Source organism: Aquila chrysaetos, chromosome 17 (genome assembly GCF_900496995.4).
Source record: "Aquila chrysaetos chrysaetos chromosome 17, bAquChr1.4, whole genome shotgun sequence".
NCBI classification, from domain to species: domain Eukaryota; kingdom Metazoa; phylum Chordata; class Aves; order Accipitriformes; family Accipitridae; genus Aquila; species Aquila chrysaetos.
Genome location: NC_044020.1, coordinates 1,017,315 through 1,040,334, shown reverse-complemented (window position 1 = coordinate 1,040,334; position 23,020 = coordinate 1,017,315). Strand labels below are relative to the sequence as shown.

Sequence of the window (23,020 nt, the reverse complement as noted above, 5' to 3'; positions counted from 1 at the left end):
ATCTCTAAAGGTTTTTTAACAGGTTTGAAGCAAAAGGCACAACAACAAAGATACACCATCTTTAAAAAAGGAGCTTTAACAAGCTCAACAGCTGTGCAACCTCTACCCCAAGATAACTGAAAAGTTCCCATTGGAGGGAACAAGTTTATTAATTCAAAATGCATCAGCTATGTTTCTCAACAGCTCACTAAGCCAAGTCTCCTTCTATGCTGTGACAGTTTGCAGATAACCATATTTCAACAGCACTTTTCAGTCCCACAATGCTTTAATGAATGGGCACACAAACAACACATAAAAACATACTGCAGCCTAGGAGAAAAGAGCATTGTATACCTCTGAAGATAAGGAATATTCAGGTAGTCTAGATCACGGACTTTGGACTTTATGCCCTGTCTGAAAAGCTGCACCTCCAGCAGTAAAATTTCCACTATTGTGCTGAGCCCTGATAAAGAATCAGTTCTGAAGAGACCCACCTAATGAGTCATTTCCGGGAATATCCTAATTTTCTTTGGCAAAAGGTATGGGCAGAGGTGTTCCTTTTCAAATACTTTTTAAACCCAACTCTATTTTACCTGTTCCAGTCAAGCAGATTTGCAGCCCACAATGATACAGATTCAAGGTTGAGTCCATAAAAATAACATTATTCTGATAGAGGAAAACCAACTATTTCTGTAAAATATTCCCAAGATACCAATTTTTAAACCTATCCAAACAACTGAATCGTATAAAGACTCTTTCATTTCTGTAACAGAATATCCTTTCCTTTCACCACAACAAATGCTGCTGTGTCCTGCTTGTATCCATTCAAAGCTGCTCTAAGTTTCATTTTCCTAAAAAGGTACTCTTATCTGTTCCCAACACTAGTATCCCTTTCCCTGTGGCATCAAGAATAAACTGCTTCTTCCCAATTCAGGACCCTTAATCATGTCTTATCCACTAAGAAAAAAAGAACCCTGCCTCCAGTAAATTCACAATGTCACCTTCAGGTGGTCAGCTGTCAGGTTTTGGAAACAAAGGCTCATATGCTTTTCCCATGCTGCTTTCGAGCCCTCTACCAGTTTCAAAACTACCTCAGTTAAATCGTTTGAAATCTCTCTTTGCCTTCATAACTATAAAATGCCCAAATCTACCACTAGTTGAGATGTGTTGAGACCACAGCCTACCATGCTGACTAATATTCCAAATTCTTCTCTTTTATTTACCACCACCACCTTTATCTCTATCTGTTGTCTTTTATACTTAGAGGACTGCAAACATCAAGGATTAGAAGCTTTTTGTTCCGTTTTTGCAGTTTCTAACTTCTCCATTTTTAAGGCCTGTAAACATGACTGTAATCACATAATGATGATATAACGTGCAGGAATGAGGAAACTCTTTTTATCCTCTTAAAAAACAATATTTTGGATTGAACTTAATTAATTCTTCCAGCTAGCAAAACACTGATATGCTGTTCAGAGAAGGGCATGCTCAGTTTCTGGAGGTAAAGAACTAGGCATGCCAAGTGAGGTATCCCTCCAATTCAAATTACTGTCCTACAGTTCACATATTCTAAATCACTTTACCATAAGCATTACGTTTTGGCTATAAAGCCACTCCAAAGCTCTTCAGCATCTCCAATATGCTCTGCTATGCAACTCTGTGTAATTTATATAATGCCCAACACTGTAAGGCACCCAGGACTCAACCATGCTCAAATCCATAGTATCTTGCAGGTAAAGTTGATAGCAAGAATTCAGACTCTAGAAAGACCTTCATATTGCCAAGAGCCACCAGCATATACCCCAGAGGCCAGAGTGAAGGGAGATCACCAAGAGGAATTCACGAACAGAAGGAACCAGTTATCAAATGGTTTCATCAGCCTGACACAGGATGGGGCTGAACATGCAAAGGCTTTCATGGCAGCCTGGTGATCCTCAGCTTCAGACAGTTCACATTCTTCCAAAACTAGGAATTCTGGTCACCAAGCGACCCTATATTTTGCGACTCCACTGTCACCCACCAAACAGTTAGAGGGATTCATGCCATAGTTGTCCATAAGCTACCCGCAACTTGAGAAACATAGGCAGGTCATTCTCACTCTAGGATTAGAAGGCCTGCTAGGGTATTTAATTTTTAACTCTAGGTCCTGTTCCTCCTTCTAACAAGTCTGACAGAACCTTTCAGACATTTGCAGCGAGAAAGTTACTCGCCCTTGGTAAGTGCAGACCAAGGTGGCAAAGAAACCTCTACAGATGGCTATAGTCTGAAGAGGAGCTAACACTTCCTTTGACTGATGGTCTCAGCTTTGCACAACTTTTAGTCACCACAAAACACATGGAAGTGTTTCTGGTATTCACCTAAAACAATAATCTAAAGCATTTATCACTGGAGCTCTCTGGAACTTCCACAGCCAGTAACATCAATCCTTCCCATCGAACAATGTAAATCAGTTTTATCAACTCTAGATTATTAGTTCTCCATACAAATAAAACATCGTAAGAAGAAATAAGAAGCAGCAGTGTCATCAGAACACGTACCATGACACCACCACAGTACTTCTGTGGTGAGGACATACTACACGAGACATGAGCGCACTGTACCACTTACCATTCTTCCTTTCGCTGAGTGGAGGAAGGTTGGGGTTTCGGCCATGATGGAGGCTGAGGGTCAGCTCGGGCTGCAAGGAGAGCTCCTGCAGCTCATTGGCAACAGCTTCGCTCTGAGGGCTGGGGGCCGCCGAAAGTGACACCAGCACCGGCTCATCATCATTTTCGCCAGCCCCTCCTCCGTCCAGCCCATTTCCAGCAATGACGGAAGGGGGCAGGCACACCACACCGGAGAAATCCACTTTGGCTTTCGTGATGGCAACCTGCAAGACAAACCAGAAAAAACCAAACCATAAATCTCACATGAGAGTCTTAACCCACATGTTCAGTTCATCATGGCATCTCCATATTCTGGAGCAACATGTTCCTTAGCACAGTGTTTGTTATCATCATCAATTCAAATCCAACTAGCGATTGAAACTTGCTCAACTTTAAAGTTTAAAAGCTTGCATAAACCTCCAACAGTGTCACCACAGAAACTACAGATTATTATAATTTTCTTAAAAAGTATGAGAACATTCTCAACTTTTGGTACTTTAGGAACCCAATCGTGAGAAGACACAGATTGAGTTGTTCCAGTGAAAGCAGTCTATCTAGAACCTTGCTGAACTCTTGATTACTGTCCTTTTATACCAACAATAGTGTTTTAACTATTTCAGTGTCAATCTGAAATCGAGTCAGGTAAAGTATCCTTCATAATAAACCTGGAGGGAGAGCCAAATACAACAAATTGAGGATTTTCTAATAAAATCAACTGCATTTCAAAAAACAATTCTCTTTCTCGCTCCATTCTCTCTTCCCCATTCACTATCAGTGAAAATGAATGCAAGAAAAATATTCCACATGAAGTAAACAAAAAAGCTTTCCTGTCTAAAACCTCAGCTACAGTAACCGAAATGTGCAATATATAAAGGACTTCAATGAAATAAGCAATTTTTAAATGTTTCATGGTATTTCCATAATTCTTTAAATAAGTATTTAAAAGCCATCACTATGCTAAAATTAAAATTCTGTTATGTTCAGTAATTTAAACAGAAACAAACTAGCGAAAAGTCTCCAGTGAAATCGTTACTGTGCCAACATTTAAACAGTAACGGACATTATACAAGGGCAATCATATTTGGTTTTGATTAATGAAGATGGAAGTCTCCTGCTTCTTAGTATGCTGCTGTTTCAACCCGTCTAAACTCAGAAGACTACCACTACATAACTCTGCTGCACTATACTAATTTATCAAGCAAAAGGTATTTCCAGAGGCTACCCTTCAGCTTCAAAAAGATGCAAGTAAAGCAAGCTGCAAATAAGTAAAGTAGAAACCATCAGGATAGGACAATCCTCCAGAAATCAATCAGAAAGCATAAACTTGGAGCAACGTTAGGAGCAATGTTTTTAACAATACAGTTTTTTATTAAGTATTCCCCACTTAACACTCATAATTAACCTGAATGAGTGTGACAACACGAACACATTGATAACTGATAAAGTAGCTCAAACAGTCTTTTTCCCCACTTCCATTTCAGTTTCGTACTTCAGTTGATTAGTAACGTTTGCTCTGTAATACCCAGAACAAAGTCATAAGTGGTAGTACATTTGTTTCAAAAATTTCTTCAGCGTATATTCAAGGCAGCAATTAGAATTTATTGGTAATGAATAAATGCTATTTCATCCATGTTGTCATACATTCATTCCCAGGACCCTATGTCATGATTTGAAGAGAAGCAAGGGAAAGAAGGGTGGAGGGAAAAAAAGAAAACAACAAAAACCACCAACCGAAGCTGGTGCTTGTTACAACAAAACAAATGAGACTGAGCCAAACCTCACTGCCATGTGAAGTATTTGCTTTTACTTCAGTTACAATTTGGCTAGAAAGAGCCTGCCCCCTCCTTGATACATTTCCTGTCCAAAGCAAACATCGCTCATATCCATTCGAGAGCAAATCGTAACAATCTGCAAAGAGAAAAAATTGGGATTGTGCCCTTCTTCTCTTTACAATGGATACAGAAAGCCTGGAAACACACACCCTTAAACTGCAGACTTAGAATAACAGTTTGGTAAGCTATCACAATCCTTGCAAATGCTGGAAAGAGTTAAATCATGACCAATATAATTGGCCTCAGGCCCTGTCCCTGCAGGATGGGAGGCCTGTGGAAAGGGGCTAAAAGGAAGAGTAACTGCTCAGTTAGGAGGCTGGCTGGTAAGGACTGCTGTCACCATCTTAGAGGAGCCAAAGCCAATTTGCCTTATCGAAGGAGATATTACACTTTGCCTTGTACCACATGATGGTTAGGTCAGATCATGGCAGAGGACAAGCACAGCCAGGCCTGAATCCATGAACAGGGGACAGACATATCTAACACCCACCCAGCAAGGATTTGGAATGGGGGGAGACTCAACCTTCCCTCCTCAATCTACCCCAGAAAAGAAGAGTTCCTTCCTCTTCCCAAAAGGGGAAAAAAAGCTTGACATGTCTCAAGTACGTAAGATCTGCTTCAACTAGGTAAACAGCAAATGTACTTGGGAACTTCTGACATACTGGATTTTCTTTTAAACAGGAGTTTGTAACCTGCCTAAACTAGGAAAAATCACATTTCAAACACCATTTTAACAACAGTGTCGTAATCTATTGTTGAATCTAGTTCCCTGATCTAGGTATATTCACATCAGCCAGTCCACTGAAACTCTATCCTTTATGTACAAGCACAATACCCAGCTACAGTAAAAGCAGTCTAGTCTAGCCAGCTACAGCACAAAGCGGAGCAAGAAATCAGTGCTTGCACACCAGTTTGCTATGTAACCCTGAGCAACACCATACCAAGTAGTGTTAATTGGTACTGGGATTATAAACCAGAGTTTCTCCAGTAAATTGTCCAATGGAACTTCAGCACAGCAGCTGGATTATCTAGAGTTGTACCTGGACCTGCAGGTTTCCTAACTCGTGCAGAAGACTACAGAGATGGAAAGCATCTTCTTGATCCTAGTTGGCACGTCATTCAATGTTTGTCCCACATCAAAGGTAACACAGCTTAAGCAAACCTTGCCTTGCCTTGACATTCATTCTTGGCCTGCCACTATGTCCTGTGTTGTGCCAGCAGTGCTGCTTGTACAGCCACACTGTGAGCCATATCAGAAAGCTGATTCAGCTGAAATGCAATTTTTCCTAGGTTATTTTTCAGCTGAATCAATTCCTCCATACAAGCCACAGTTGAACCAGCACAGTACAGGGGAACACTGCCACAAAACGCAAAAAATCACAGTCTGACTCTGTGCATCTCAAAAAGCCTGGACAACAATTCTATTCCTACAAGTAGGGTTGCAGCTCAAATGAAACTAAACTGGGATGAACCATTAAATGCATTAGGAAATCCTGTCTTCTCCTTCCGCCACATTCCCTGCCATTTCAGGCCAGCACAAGAATCTGCAGTGACACGTGATAAACCAATGAGAAAACTGACCCAGGTGTAAAAGCTAGTCTTCTGGATCACACTCCAGCTAAATCAGGACCCTGGTGCAGTTTGCCATGCAGACACACCAACACTTGTGCCAGCACAGCACAGGGGAGAGAACCTGCTTGCACCATTAGTACATCCAAACATCTAGCCACTACCTAAGGGAAAGAGAACTTTTTTCAGAGCAATGCCAAGTCTTAGTATGCAACACATCCCCACTTTCAAAAAAAAAAAAAAAAAAAAGCAGCATTCAGTCCAGAAGACTACAGTAAAATCTGTAATTGCATGAGTTTGATTTTGATCTTAATGTTTTCAATTAAAAGTCTGATGAGGGCATAGAGGGATTTGGAAGATGCTTTGAGGATTTATAATCATCCATGCTGCATTATTTGGAAGTCTTGTGAAAGTCATGGAATCCTTTTCTGCAACCAACAGTAAGACTGTTTTTAGACTTCCCAGTTATACCACTCTATAACTGTCATTGTAGAATGATCAATCAGTTAGTTACACACATTAATATGTAGGACCTAATTAAAATTTCAAAACGTTTGTTTTCCTGTCATTTCTGAACAGACTAGGAACTTTCCCACAAAGAAATGGGCCATACCATGGTCTTTAACTGAGTCATCCAGCAGCTGATGGACAGTATTAAGAGCAAGTATTTCTTATCCTCAGTAAGTGTTTCAGGGTGAGTGCCCTCAAGGATTTGTATCTGTTGCCTAACCAGACAAAAGCTTTCTATCACGGCATTTTTCTACTTTTGGGCCAGCTGCTTCCAGGACAAGAGTGGCTGTGATCCCACAGATGTTCTACAGCAGCAACACCAGCTTAAGCAACCCTCAAGTCCTCCACTGTCCAGCTGCTCATTTCTGTCCCTACGCTGCCCCTTCTTCAACTGGGGAATCAATTTAGCCGAAAACCATACTTTTTCCTGGGTATTCAGCAAAATCAGTTCCTCAATCTAGTCCACTGCCAACTACACACACAGCTGTATCACCATAATGCAGGGGCAACAGCGAGCTCTCAGGAGCCAGGAGTGCCCAAATTACATTGCTATAAAGCACAAAACCACCGCCACAACAATACAAGCATGGACCACAACACTAGGGAGAAGATGGAGCTGCTCAAAAGAAACATTAGACACTACTCATAAATATCTAAATAATCTTCATCCCTTTCTGACTTCTGGAGGCATCTAAGAAACTTCGATTTCAGATAGACAAACAAGGCAGAGTCAATTTTGCACAAGGTATAAGATTAAGAACCATAGCCAATAAGAATTTTCAGAAAAATATTATCTTCTTCAAACCTGCAAACTACAAAGACTAAACTGCTCTGCAGCTTCTACATGGTAGCTTTTTAGGTGCATCCTCCTGCCATCACAACACCGTATCACAACACACACACAGTAAACCTGATTAGCTTACTCCTTGATGAAAAAAGTATTCTACTTTGCATTTACCATATGACAAAATTACTTATAGAAACTTCTCGTAAAGCTGCTCATCCAGAATCACTGAAGGGTAGCTCAAAGCCCAAGACGTGAAAGGGAAACAAAACAGACAGACACGTGCAGTACTGAAACCTGTCTGACCCACAGTAAACTAGTTCACGGAGCTAAGTGAAAAGAAAACTGGGAGGGGGAGAAGGGATTAGGATTAGTTTCCTGCCATTTTAGCTCCATTAATCATCCCATCATAAGGCCAGACAAGCACCAATGTTGGCACAAGGAAGCAACAAAGGCATGCATCCAAGACCGCCCCTTTTGGCAAGAGCTAGCTTAGATCAACTTAGCTGTATCATAAGACCACATCCTCTGGTTAGACACTAAACTGGCATTGCCAACAAAAGGAACAGTCCAGCCTGCTCATTCCTCACCTCCTGTGGGCCAGCACAGGCTGAACCAGATCAAGGAACTGATGCACACACAAACTACTAGTTTTAATCTGTATCAGTTCCTGATCCGGCTTGCCACCCAGCCACACAAAAAACTTGGGCTAGCATGAGGGAGAATGAGGCACAAGAATAAAAAAGAAATCAGGGTGGCTATTTTTGGTAGCAGTGTCACCTTAAGGTGTTATACAGTTTAATCTATCCAACATTCATGTTGATAGGGACACATGAACTAGGTCTTCATGCACTAGACTTCTCTCAATTTTGGCAATACTCACATACTCGTGGCATAATCAAGATCTTGACAGTCAGTTATTTAAATGAACCAAAGAACAGTACCACCTTCCCTAACATGAAACCTCAATATCCAGAAAAAAAATATGGAACAAAAGGAATTAAAAAATAAGTAACTAAAAGTCAGGGAGACGGGGGTGAGGGGGGAAGCACACAATTCCCAAATCAAGCAAGGGCACCTCTAGAAACAGCTTTCCCTTGTTTGCATTTTGGGGCTGAGTTGCCAGGGTAATAGCAATTTCCTACCAATTTAAGAATTGCTAAGCAACCTCCAGCACCTAACAGCAACAGCATGTGTGTGCAGCCAGGCTATTTTGAGAAGACAGGTTTTTTTATTTTAAACTTAAGAGCAGCCTTCTGTTAAATGATTATGCCAGCTGAGATCATCCAGCCAAGAGAAGAGGCAATCTGGGGGCAAAGTGGCTTTAAGTGGATGAATCTTTGAAATGAGTGAGAAGAGAGGAAGAAAATGCCGTGACATGCCCAAAGGCATCTATATCCCCCAGGTCATCACAAATCAAAAGAATAATCCAGAAGAAGTGAAGTTTGCAGCAGATGGAAACCAAAGCATCACATTAGCTTGAGAAGCTATAACGATCAGAGTGAGAAATATTCCCTTTATCTTTAGGTATCAGAAAAAAGTCACCAACAGGAAGACCTCCAAGGTTGTATTAAAAAAAAAAAAAATATCAGTTTCCTGTCAGTCAGCTTAACCCAGGCACAAAACTGTTGGCAGGATTACTTCTCAAGTTAAACTAATGGCACTGCCCATAAAGTATATACAATACAGCAAGAAGGAAGGCAAGCATCACAAAGACTGTACCCTGACAATGTAATAGCTTGTTCTTGAGGAACCACCTTAAGTTAAGAAACCAAACTATGCAGACCACTAAAGAGAGACCTTCTTAGATTATGGAATTTTATTTTAACACACATATTCCACATGAATTTGCCTTCTGCAAAATGAACCAGCCATCACCTTCCTTCACTTTCACAGTAATTGGGCAGGGGGGTTGCAAAAGCAGTCAAAAAGTAACCAAATTCTTTCTAGATTAGAACGAGTTATTTGAAGGTGTAAACTGTCCATCTTACCATGACCACAAGCCACTACCCTACAAAGCCCCTATTAAAAATGCAAAGATTGCAACACATGAACAAAGATGCTGGTAAAGCATGGATGAGCACAACTTTATCAGAGCTAAAGAATCTGAATCTGTATGTATACTGTGCCAGTAAGATTACAGTAACAGAGGACATCTTTGAATCATCACCAGAAGTCTCTCCACTACCACCTCCAGCAAATCTATCAGTACAAGAGTCAAAAAACCTGCTCGGGCCAGCAAGAAAATGGGAAGAAATGTTATCACACAGAAGGCATGAACAGCTGTGTAGATGCTAGGACTTGAGGGGGAAAAGATGCAAAGAACACATCTAGCATAAAGCAATCAACCATATAATTTCTGCTGTAGACAAACACAGTCTAGCACATGGTTTTAACAACCACTCATCAGGAACCATATTTCTCAAGCCCTAAGTACTTCCTTCATAAGACACTAGCATTTGTTTCACTCAGTCCAGCAGTGATAGAAAGTCTTTAAGAGATCTTGAAAAATGATCATGAAACATCCATTTCTTAAAACCACAAATAGCAGGCTGAGAAATGTAGTTTGGCATTCCAGATGTTTTTTAAGAAATACTTTTCATGATTCAATATGTATTTGGAGGAACTTTGTGGCTTTCAAGCTCATGGAACTCTGGGTACACAGAAGAACTGATAATACCAAAGTTAGTTTTGAGAATCACAATGATATTTATAATAAACAATCCTTGCTCAAAAAGAACTCCCCACTGATTTCTGAAGTTCTTATTTAAGCTCAAAGCATGAATGAGGAAGACATCCTTCTAATTTCAGAGGACGTTGAGCCTTAAACTGGTGAAGCAGTTTATAGACACATAATTCTATCATACCTCTCGGTGTGCTGAATTAATCATCTAGTTTGTGAGACTAAAGATGATAGCTAATGAAGAAATAACAATTTCTACTGAACTCAAAGAACGAAAGAGAAAAAAAGACACGATGTTCAGGTCTCACGTGTCAATGGGTACACTTGTGTATTTTAGGCCTTGGTCATGATATATAGCTCAACATCATAATTAAAAGAGGAATCTAGCCTTCTGCTACCGGGCTATTGGTTCCTGCTGCTTCCCTTTTGTCTGATCTAATGAGTGTGCACCCATGGGGTGACTCAGGTCAGCTGAACCAGCAGACGATTAACTCTGCAAAAGATTAGAAACCATTTTCTACAGGATCAGTCAGCTAGCTGGACGTGCCCTGTGGCTGCACAATCACTAGCTCTGTTGCAAAGGAAGAAGCACGAGTGCACAGCTGCGTAGAGGTTTGACCAGCCTTTGCAACAGCAGCTCACTGAAAGATCAACTTAACTGTAATGTCAAAGAGCACACTTAAACATCTAGCAGCAGTGCCAACTTAAGCAGTCTGCTACACATTCCCACTCTCATACCTTCCTCATTGTGAAACTAGCATAAATCTTACAGAGACAACATGTACTGGACCAGATGAAAAATAATCTAGAAAAAACCACTTCTTTCCAGGAGGATCTGTTCCCCAGAGTGGCTCACCATGGCCACAAAAACAGCTATGCCAGCAAAACAGAGGGAGCTGTGAAAGGGAGCAAGCTGTTTAAGCCTGCACTGGTGCCAAAGAAATGCATGATGAACTAATGTTTAGAACAGGATTGCCTGTTTTCCACCACCTTCTGACTGACTTCTTGCAATTGCTGTCTGATGCATTTTTTAAAATTTCCTTCATGTCGGTGGCAAAGCATTCCCCCCGGCCCCATAGGGGCAAGCAAATGAAGCAAAGGCATGTGGCAACAGATGCCAACAACCAATGGAAACAGGGAGGCTGCAGCAAACTAGAAAAGGGAATGCTGATCTGCAGCCAGATGTGAGCTTTGACTTGGGAATCCATGGCAGGAAAACTAAGTGGCTGAGAAAGTATGAAGGAACTCATGTTGAATGTGGGTTTAGGGCAGATTAGGACGAGAAAGTCATTGGACAAGAGGAGAGTGGAAATAAGACCGCACAAGAAACAATACGCTTTCAAACGCAGAAGATTTGAACTTTGGGACAAGAACTGGATGACTTAGGGCAAAACAAAGTGGGGACTTGGGCAAGGAAGGAAAGATAGCTCAGGGAACCAATCTAGACTAAAATAAAAGAAAATAAATTTTAAGAAGGAAACAAAGGAAATAAAACAAAGGTAAAGTAGTTAGATTTTAGTCAGTTCAGTTCCCAGCACAAGCATTCATGTCAGCACAAAGTGGCAGGCAAAACTGCAGAACTTAAGAATCTGAAGGAGTTTATGGCAAGGTTTTTTGGCAACTTACTTTTGTGTGTGTCAGGAAGTAGTTTTACATTTTATCTAACTCAGTCTGATCATGCGCTGTGACAGAGCATGTAGGTCCATATTGTATCGCCTCACGTCAGTTTGAAATTCGCACCTTCTCTCCTTCAAATCTAGTGGCTCTGCAGTCACAGAGCAAGTCAATTTAGCTTGCTGTTCTGATGGAAAGCTACACCTTGAAACACGCTTGTTTTCCCATTGTGCAAGCAATCTGAACCCTGCAACCACTGGTTCATTAGATCTTATCCAAAAAAAAAACCAAACAGAGGAGCAGGGCCCACTGAAAAGTAACAGCTTGCAGTTACCTCATGTTAGGTACAGCGTGAAACCAAAGCCTGAAACAGAGTCTGCAGGAAGTTTTCTGACCCCAGTCACATTCTTTAGTCATGACAGTATGAAACTGCCTACAGAAATTAAACCAATGACTTTGCCTCTCCTCCCCATCAATGGACACTGGCAGTGTAGAATCCAAATTTCTTTGAATTTATTGGCATCTCCTAATGCAGCTACCCAGCATGACATTCATTTATGGGGAAAGTCCAGCAATTGAGACTGAGTTACCAGATCTTCTGTTCCCTTTTTCCCCTACGAGAGCTGACTTTCCACCCTTGGATTTCCCCACTACCAAAAAACAGGTAAGAATTTTCTTCAGTGATTCATAGAGAAGCATATATCAATATTACTGTCTTGTCTAAGCTAATCAGTTTATTGAAAAGAAGTAGTACGTACTCAAGAGGTGCTCCCTAACATGTAAATCTAATGAATGTGGGTAAAGAACATAGTGGAGGGGTGGGGGAATCAGTACTGCTGCTGTTCTTTGCCAATTCAAAGGACACTAAATTCAACGGACACCAAATTCAACCTTCACTACTTCTTTCTTTGAAGCAACAATACTACGAGCCAGCACATGAAGGACATCTAAACCAAGACTTTTGTTCTGGTGCTAGAATAGATTAAAACATTTTCTATTCTTTACTGTAAGACTCAGCCTGGGACCACAGATAATGTCTGAATGTATCATCATCTCTTTTGAGTGCTACTGTATCATGGTAAGCTCAGTTACAGTTTTACAGACATTACAATTTTACTGTATAGACACAATTGGCTGCTTTTATATACCTGAATAAATCAGTCTAGCGAGCCAAGTATCAGTAACGCTGAAAAAAGTTTGCAACATATTACCAGCTAACTTCTGACAAGTCTAACTAATTGCCAGGCAGCAGTGAAAAGTGGACAAGTGTACCATTCATACTCTTACACTATAAAGTCCTTGCTGGACAGCTGTCACACCCGATGCTAGTACAAATTCAAAATATTCCAACTCTAACACACTACTATCCCTCACATTTAGTGACCACAAGCAATTTTCCATTCAGCACATAAGAACAAAAGGTGCAGACTAAAGACAGCAAAAAGAACACAATACATACCTTACTCACAGTTCCCACGGACAAACCCAGCTCATTTCCATGCCAGCAGCTCTCTCCCCAGTCACTGAAAGGGAAAACAGGACACAAATACTCAGAGATCTTTAAAAAAAAACCAAAACACAGCCCATATTCTTCTTTAAGAGTAAAGAGCAAAGTCCTTTATCTAGGATTCTTTTTTCATATAATCTTTAATTCATTTGGCACACACACCAGAAGTTGGACTGAAATACCGTAAAGACTGCCACACTTGTATACACATACCCATGCTACTTGCAGAGCAGAACTTTTACTTTAGGACTATTGGTTTGTCAGTTCAGAAGAATGCATTGTTTGAGATTTACTAAGCCAGAATATTCACCAAATGATACACTCAATCTTCCTGTCCTTGTACTGAAATCATTCTTAAACAATGGATAGTAGAAGTTGGAGACTGTTATGACTAGTTTGTTACACCATGTTATCCATCCAAACAAAAACCGGGAAAGGTAAAAAAGTACATTTCAGAGATTTGCCAAGACTGCAATGGGAATCCCATTTTGGAGGAGGGGAGGAGGGAACCATCCTGCACGCCTTAAAAGCTCATAAATGTACTGAAGTAACACACTACTTTTCTCTGGCAATACAGTTTTAACAGGCATGCACAGCAGCACTTGACTAGAAAATAACTACTTTGGAGGCTCTGGAAGACTATTGCCTCAAACAGCAATAAAAAGGGTCAGAAGTTGATTTGTAGTTGCCATACTTTCACTCCTACTTCCTTAGCCACATTTAAAGAAAAAAAAATACAAATCATATGAAGGTTTTAACACAAAGTTTCCATTCCATTTCCTCTTCTGAGCTTTTCAGACTTTAGGGCTTCCTAGACACCAGAAGCATGGAACTGCAGTTGAGATGCCATGATATTTGGTCAATAAGAGAAAATTAAAAAAAAAAAAAAACAGGCACCATTCAAATACAAACTTCAGACTGGATGGACTTAGGACACAAGCATTAACATAGCTGGAATGAAAAAAAAAATAAATAAAAATAGAATGAGCTGTCTACTGCTTTAACATCAGAAGGAATAAGACTAATTAGACTGATTAGTCTCTCCTGAAGAAAGAATGTCCACAGCTAGATGCTTGGATAATCAGCATATCCCAAAATTTGAAAGAGTTCCCTGATCCTCAACAAATAAAAGAAAAAAGCTGTTTAGAAGCAGCTACAGGTAATGAATTGCACATCTACTTGGTCAACTCTCCTCAATTAACTATTTGCAGGAGAAGGGATTTACAATACTGATACAAATAAAAAAAGGAAGGACACTAGTACTTCAGAAGCTTCCCTTACAACCCCTTTCAGAGAATGTTTCAATTTTTCTTTGAATAAAATGTGTCAGCAAACATTAATCATGGCTCTACCACAGAATCAAGTCGTTCTGCCACCTCTTACAGTATTTGTCATCAAGTCAATATTTAGAATTACTTATAACCACTTAAACCATTAATTTAATGTGAGAAGCCATAACAAGTGATTATTTTTTCTTTAATAAAGCAGCCAAACTGATACAACTGTAATTAAAATACGATAATCATGCAAGGCTAGAAAACCAAGTATATACTTACAATGTACTTTTCACACAATTGTGGATCCTAGATTTCCTAAAAGGCAAGGCAAAAAGGCCTCAAGAAGTCAAGGAAAGTCTTCCACAAAGATAGTACACAATCAACCACTGTTAAGAGTTTGATATTGCAATCTGATGAACAAAGTGCCTTATATAATCTGATAATATAATTTTGCTGGAGCATTCTTCTGACAGCATTAAGCACATAACATCAAAATTTAGATATGGAATGTTTGCTTGTGATGGTGTTGGTTTTTTAAATCACAAATTATAAGTGAGTGAAATTTATCCATATATTACATCTTTACTCCAGTTCAAGTTTTTCGCATCATTTGGTTTTGAGTGGGATTTTTTTTATTTTGGTGTTTGTTGGGGCATTTATTTGAGGCACAGATACCCCTGAAACCGCTTTTCACACATGAAAGTGTGAAGAATTTAGAGATGCATTTCATTTGAAGATTTCTGCTGGCCAATTCCTACTTTCCAGTAATCTTGGTTCACTGGATATTCTCTTCCAACTTTAGATTGCAACAGCACTGATAAAGCTGGACAATCATCATACTGCTGCATTTAATTTCCAGCACTTAAGATCCATGTTCTTCTGAATCTCATTTGAGTCAAGACAGCTCCAACACTGGGCCTTTTCTTGGTCTGCCTGTCCTACTACCTGGTACAGGGCATCTGCCAGTCTTTTACAGAAGTGGGACCCCATAACCAGTCAAAAAAATCTTTGTATTTTCTTCAGCATGTTTTTCTCGGGAGAACTTCAAACTGCTGAATATTCCAGGTCTGAAGAATATACCAGGCTATCCCTAATCAGCTGGCAGGGCACGGCAGAAGGGGGAAGAACCTCTCTCCGTACACCCCCAGTTCTACATCCCTTCTAAGGCACTTGTTACCAGCAACTGGCCAACACAAGACACCAGGCTGGACAGACATCTCACCTGGCACAATATGGAAGACCTTGAAATCTTACTTCTGAAGGTATGCATGAAGATTAAATATATATATAAGTACACACATACACTTGGTGATTTTGGGCATCTTTGCAAAAACTTAGCACTATTCTTCAGAAAATAACATCTGTGTGTGTGTATGAGCACGTGCAAACACACTCAGAAAACAGGACAAATTATTTCAATAACTTCCTTGCCTCAGTTTATTTACCGCTCCTGAGTTTCCAGCAGTTCCATTCGCCTTTTCAGCTGTCCAGAGGTCCTTGTTCTCCCATATATAGCTCATCCTCCAGAACAGCATATATTTGTCTGCCTTTCTCTACTAAGAACTAAAGTTTTATTGCAGATACTCTGGCCAATAGAAGGCCAACTTTTAAAACTTTCTGTCATATTTGTCAAGGAAGTTCCTGCTCAATCCTAGGTGGTTAAAGTATTGCATCCTGCGATTTACTGCTTAGTCACCTGAACCCCAAGTAGGAGATAAACTGGCTTGGAATGGGCATGGACAGTCATCAACTCTTTTTCTAATATGTATGCCATTAAGCTAAGAGATGCTGCAGGTACAATGTATTTCTATCATTAGCCTCGTTCAGTCGTCCCATGGAATTTCAATCCAGCTTGAAGATGGAACAACAGAAAACACAGACACACACTGCCTTCAAAATAACAAGTCAGACTTCACAAAAATTTAGCAGAACAGCCTTACAACTGTAATGAAAGACAAGCTCTCTACTGCTCCTTCTACACTGCAGTGAGCGAGCAAAGATTAATCTGATAACTGAAACATTTTCTGGCAAAATTCCACAGTTAAACTGCTTTTGTTATTCTTTGCTTATAGCACAATCAAAACATTCCTCCAACGCTCCTTTTTCCTCCCGCTCTACCGTCAATGCAGGCAAAAAACTACTGTCCCAGATTTTCTGAAGAAAAAATGGTGTCATCTCTAAGAAATGCAGAAGTCTCATCTTGCTGATAAACTTCTCCATCCAATGGAAATGTTTATATGTCAGTGTTTACATGTTCAAGCCAAATGGCTGCTATTCCAGTGACTACTATGGCTTATTGCCTTCACTGGTGACATGGAGTTTGAGCACGTCTGAACAACACAGAAACTCACTGACATGATTCACAAGTCTGATCTGAACACGGCAATGCAGAATTCATATCCCATCTTTCTAACAGCCATACTACTTCTCAGATGGAGCCTTTGGAAAGATTCAGACTCCAAGTGATCTGTTCCTGTAAAGCATGCCTGACAGGACGCATGAGAGTGAATTTAGAGACACAGCTATATTAGGCCTAACATTAACTTGGCCCTGACAATCACTCAGAGAAACCCCTCACCCAGGTTTGGGCCCATCTTACACAATGGAATAGAAATTAAGTTACAATGCAGACTGTAAGCACATTCTGTTCGGAAACTCCTTATATTGCTATAAAAATCAGAAGGGAGGACATAAATAATAATTTAAACCAAAAAAATCATTTAAGTAGAGTCTTTAAATGATTTTCCAAAAGTTTCTTCCTGGAGGAGGAAAACTTTCCCCGTAATTGACAGAAAGTGAATCCTGTCTCATCTTTGCTCAGAGCTGTACCTTCACACATATACGCAGTTGCACAAAGAATGAATTCATCATAACATGGGTATGGCTGTGTGTAAAGGATGATCTCATGTGAGTAAGCCTAAACAGGGTGTTGACCATATGGATCAATCGTGCAGTGAAGACATATCCTCAGTGCCTCTACTAAACCACAGAAAGGGCAGAACTCAAGGAACCACAGTATATATACACCCCCTCCCTAGTGTGGCTAGAACTAGTCGTAATTGCCATATATTACAGGAAGCATTAATTTGAGGTTGAAACAATCTGTGAGGTAGACTCCTGTCCCAAAACAAAATTAATCTCACAAAACTAGACGTATCATTTCAGCCTCCTGTTCTCCTAACATCAAGGTAATCTGAAGATGGCGTGTAGTCAGTGCATTTATTTACCTCACTGGAAGATGGCAAAATAGGGAATGTTCTGCATTGCTTTATGTCAGAGGCTCCTGCATTGTGGTACATACACACTTCAATATGCACCCATGGCAAGCAGAGGCAACAACAGCAGCAGCTCCTGACCATGTCCAGGGGAAAATTTTTACTTCAGTGCCACAGAGGCAGCCCCCAGTGATCAACTGTTAACAAATAATGCGCTGGCACATGCAGCAGCAGCTACCACGCTTCTTCTGCTGTGCTCCACAAAAACCCTGCTTTTCTGGATCAGCAGGGCCAAAACAAGCTGAAATAGAGAGCACAAGTTAATTAAGAAGGATAAGTAGAAGTAGTCAACATGCTAGTTTGTGGTAGGAGAGCAAAAGCAGATGGATGGCATGAGGTTAAGGTGCAAAAGAAAATCCCCAATTAAAAGCTCAGCCTTCAGCTTTCAAGATTTAAAAAGACTTGTGACTCTGTGTTAAATTTCAACTTCTTACAGAGATGTTATCAATATGGCTGTGTGCCTAAATCCAAAATATTTCTTCACACAAGAATAATGATGCTGCACACACACAAGAAAATGGGGGAGGGAAGAGGAAAGGAATGCTGCGCAAACTAAATTCATTACTGCAATTTCTGAAATACAAACCAATCTAATTTAAACAATTACAGTACCTTGCTCAGTGACAAACCCTAAAATTTATCTGTGTGGAAAATAAGCGTCTCATATCAGAAATAGAAAAGGATCAAAGAAAGTGAGATACTGTTACCGGCATTGTTTCTTAACGTCTGAAAACGTAGTATCAGACTGATGGCAGATTCCTGTACAAGCTGCATGCACCATTTGCCCTCCACAAGGACAACCTGCATTTAAAAATCTCAAGGCATTGACTGACCACTATGGCATACCTAAGTCTGGTAATGTAAACTGTCCTCACCCCAATGCCATTCATTTCCCTTGAAGAAGCCACTTAACAGTGTTTGCACTCCATAAAGCACTCAAAGGAGGGAAGGTAAAATATACACATTAACCACACACATTATGTCCCTGAAGGACTGAACAGAGTACTTGACAAAGGAATGAGTTTCTGAATTCACACAAACTCATCCATTTCATCTATTTGAAGCACACGCATAAAAGAAGAATCATAGGAACAGTTTTAAACTACGGTTCCAAAAACATTCCCTTTAGCTGTAGCTCTTACTAATCTGCTTTTGCACTCCCTCCCCTCCACTCTAGCTATGCATTCCTTCGGCCCTCCCCCATCTTTTATTTTGGGGGCTGAGGAGGAGAGGAATAGAACATGCACAGATTAAAAATCAGGTCTCTAACCTGGCTTAGCACACAGCCCCACAGACATACCATCACTACTGAGGTGACAGCACACGGTGGGGAGGGGAAAAAAAAAAAAAAAAAAGGCAGATGGGAATATGAGCTGTTTAAGCCCCACCACTAAAAGAAACGTCTGTGTAACCACATCCTCTGTTTTCAGTCTCAGTTCAGCAATGTGTCCAGCAGGAAATAATTAGATTTGGCTTTCCCAGAGTAGGTGTTTGACGGTTTCAGACTGCTGAACAGTTGCTTTTTCTGCTTCCTCTTCAACAGTTTCTCAGGAAGACACTGACCCTCAGGACACAGTTGATAAAAAAAAAAAAACAAAAAAAACACTTTAAAGGAAGAGCATTGTGTAACTATAATAAGATTTACTAATTGTTACCTCTTTTTACACAGAGGAAATCAACTGTACTCTTCAAAAGGGATCTTAATCATAATACTGAGTTATCAGTAAACAGACATTGAGACAGTCCACTTATATGATCTACAACACAGGAAGGACAGCTAAGTATAGAGAGTAAAGACAAAAGACTCTTGGAATTGCTATAAAATGCACTTTTGAGGTAAAAAGCATATATGGAGACACCTCCCACCTCCCTTTTTGCTCTGATCCTCCTCTATATCTAGTACAGCTGCCCCTTCCCCCCACCAAATACCACACAGTAATGTAATCATGGCTCAACAGTGAAGGAAATCCAGTAGGGATGATGATGATTATTATTATTAAATTAAGGGGTATTTTGATTGCCTGAATGTACACTTCACCTGAAGGTTCAACGATGAAAGGGTCTGTGAAAAACGCTGCTGCTTTACCATACCAGCAGAAGCCAGACTTACAAAAAGAGTCACAAGAAAGCACTCCTCCCCAAACCCAAGAGTTTCCTATCATTTCATATTCAAGGGGAGGAAAATTTTAAGACTGCTTTTGGAAAACCCCCATATTCTCTTAGCCCTATGTCAAAATATCTTCTGTACTCCCTCTCTTTGCATTTTATTTCATGAACTGCTTGTTGCTTGAAGATTTGGGGGTCTTCTGCATGATGTTAGAGTAGATGGTCTTAGTTAAATAGAAATTAAAGCTGCTTCCGCAACTGTTGGAACCAGCAAACACAGCACTACTTACATTTTGTACAGAACAATATGATGCCCAAGAAACTATAACTAGCAGTATTTCACTCTTTTCCTGAAATCACATTTGGTATCTAAATTATAAGTGAGGAAGGACTGACAAGGGCTCAGTAAGCTAGTATCTGGTAATTAAGGGCAAATTTGCCTACTTCTGAAAAGCTTATGGCATTTGCTTTCAGCCCTGAGTCTCTTTCTCCCTTCAGCAGAAAGCACGAATCTAAAGAACAGAAAAGGAGTTCAGAGTCAGCTTCAGATCATACACTTATTTTAAAATCTATTATTAGATTCTATTTAATCACAACTATTAGAGCACTCATTTAATCACTGCAGCAAATGGGAACAAATGGGTGTCCCTCTCATTTCATATTCAGAAATGATTGAAGTATTTTTGGAAATACTTATGAAGACCTAAAGGCATTACACTTTTAGCAGTTCTACAGTATGGATTTTAACAGTGTCTTTACAAGAGCCTACTGACAGGTTTTGTGCAAGCAGCAAGATATACTTTGAAATCAGTGCCGAAAGTTTGTTTGTATATTTACCTGAAAGTGAAACCAACGCACAGTTAGAAAACACACTTTCACTAAGTTAGCTATGCCTTGGCTAACTAGTCCTGATGTCAAATACAAATTTAAAATAAAGACAGAATTGCATACTGAATTTTCTCAATGCCCATGCTGGAAATGTTGGGATACACACATTCAGCCCAGAATAACTACATTTTATATTTTCCAAATATTCAGAGCTGTGTCTTCAAATCCTACCAAGAATTTTGGTTTCCACGATCCAGCAAAGAAGCTACAGATTTAAACACAAACATTTTTAATGCCTTCAAAATGTATTTTCTATTGATGGTAGAATAAGATGCAGTTTCATGGCAGAGGCCCTGACACTGTCTGGACAAACACGGTACGGGAAAGGAAGTGCTATAAGCAGCAGCAAACCTGAAACCCCTTACTCAGCCCACTCAAGGTTCACCTTATAAAACAACCACACAGAACCGTGTTAGCACACGGTTTGTGCGATGCAGTGTAAGGGTACCTGGATGCCGATCATAAAGGTCTCCGGAGGGTATTTCCACTTACACACATGGCAAACGGTCAGAGTTTTCATCCTTGATCGTGGGGATACGTGAAATTACAGTCCTCTCCAATACAAGATTTTACGGTTACGGGGAGGGAGATCTAGTCCCCACTAGACAGGCGTCTGGGACACACAGATGTTACCTTAAACATGCATCTTGGTATAGCACGGACAAGCATTTTTTCAGTGGGAAAAATTAACCCCGCCTGATACAGCCCAGCGTGTGCATGGCGCGGTGGGGAGGGCAGGAGATTGCTGCTGCACAAACCCCTTCTAAACTACTGTCACCGCCACCGGGCCTATAAAAACCGGTGGGAGGGCACCGAAAAAACCACCGCCGACCTACTAAACGCCAGGCGTTCGGGACAAGAGAGGGGAACCGAGCCCCCCTCGGAGGGGGGGATGGCGGGGAGAGGCCGGAGCAGGGCAATAGGCGATCCCAGGGACCGAGGGGAAACGAGCGCGGGGGCTTCGGAGGAGGCGAAGCCGGCCCACGGCCGGAGGCAGCGGCCGTGCCCCGGTGAGGGGAGGCCCCGAGGAGCGGAGCGGAGCTGTCCAGCCGTACCGGGCACCGGCCTCCCACCCCCCACCCGCGACCGTCGGTGACGGGGGGACGACCGGGACCGGGACGGTGGGCGGTGTCAGGGGGCACGCGCTGCCACCACCCCCCCACACACACACACACCAACGGCCGCCGCTGAGGAGAAGTCCGGGCGGCGGCGCGAGACCCGCGCCGGGGCGGGTCCCCGCCGGCGGGCCCGGGCACCCACCCCCGCCTTTCTCTGCCCCTGGAGGCGGAGGTCGCTTGGCGGCTCCCAGCTAGAGCCGGCGCTCCGTACTCACCTGGTCACGGTTCCATCTCGCTCCGACCCCGCCTGTCCCTGGCGGAGCCGCCGCCGCCCGCCCGCCGAGCTCCGCGCCTCCCCCGAGCGCCGCAACCCCCGGCCTCGCCACCGCCGACCGGCGCCTCGCAACCGCGGAAGCGCCCGCCCCGCGCCTCCCTGCTTCGGCGACACGCGCCGGGCTCCAGCCAATCAGAGCAGAGAGGCGCGGGTGAGCGCCACCGGGGTTGACCAATGGGCCGCGAGCACCTGGGGAAGCTAACGGGCCTGGGGGGGGGGCGGGGGCGGGGCGGGCGCCGCGTGCCTGACGGGGCGGGCAGCCAATCGGAAGGCGGGGATGATGTCATCGGTGGAGGGGCGGGGGCGGGGCGGGGCGTTCCCCTGGGAAGGCGGGGGCGGGGAGGGGCGGGTGCTCGCCCTTAAAGGGACCGCGACGCACTTGTGGCCTTCGCGTGTGTGGGGGGGGCGGCGTTTAACTTGTATCGGGCCGATATTGTTATTGTTGTATAAGGCGGATCGTTTCCCAAAAGGCGCTGTGGCAACGGCGCGGCGAAGGCCTGGCTGGTGCCGGGGAGGGGGGCAGCGAGCGGGACCCCCCTAGGCCCTGAGAGGGCAGCATGGCGCCAGGCGAGGCCCAGCGGGGCGGCCCTGAGGCGAGGCCCAGCGGGGCACAGACCTGTCCACCCCCTTCTCCGTGCCTGCCCCAGCCCCGGGACGAGCCTTCCCATCACTCACCCACCCCTGATCCTTTGGGATGGGCCTGGGTGGGCGCCCTGCCGTGAGGGAGCGGGGAGGCCGGGCGCCATGTTGGCATCACTGACCAAACTGTGACTGAACTGGGAGGTTTCAGCTGCCCCTTTCCGCTGGGTGAATCCTCCAAACGGCTGGACAGCATGCTTCTCTTGGAGAAGCGTGTCGTCTCTTGATTTAATAAATAACGAAGCCAGGAGAAGAAATCGCAAATGGGTGAAATGCCCGTAATGAAAGCTTCGGTTAACTGGGGCAGGGCTGTCGAGGAA

The 23,020-nt window shown here is 42.4% G+C and overlaps 1 long non-coding RNA gene across 1 annotated transcript; it reads right to left on the bottom strand.

Moving 5' to 3' along the window:
- Positions 1-2,814: 2,814 nt before the first annotated feature.
- On the bottom strand, positions 2,815-22,125 carry LOC121233878. Its single transcript, XR_005934180.1, has 4 exons — positions 22,003-22,125; positions 20,226-20,293; positions 13,076-13,139; positions 2,815-2,848 (listed from the first exon to the last, which is right to left on the bottom strand). It is a non-coding gene; the product is annotated as an uncharacterized LOC121233878 (long non-coding RNA).
- Positions 22,126-23,020: the final 895 nt, after the last annotated feature.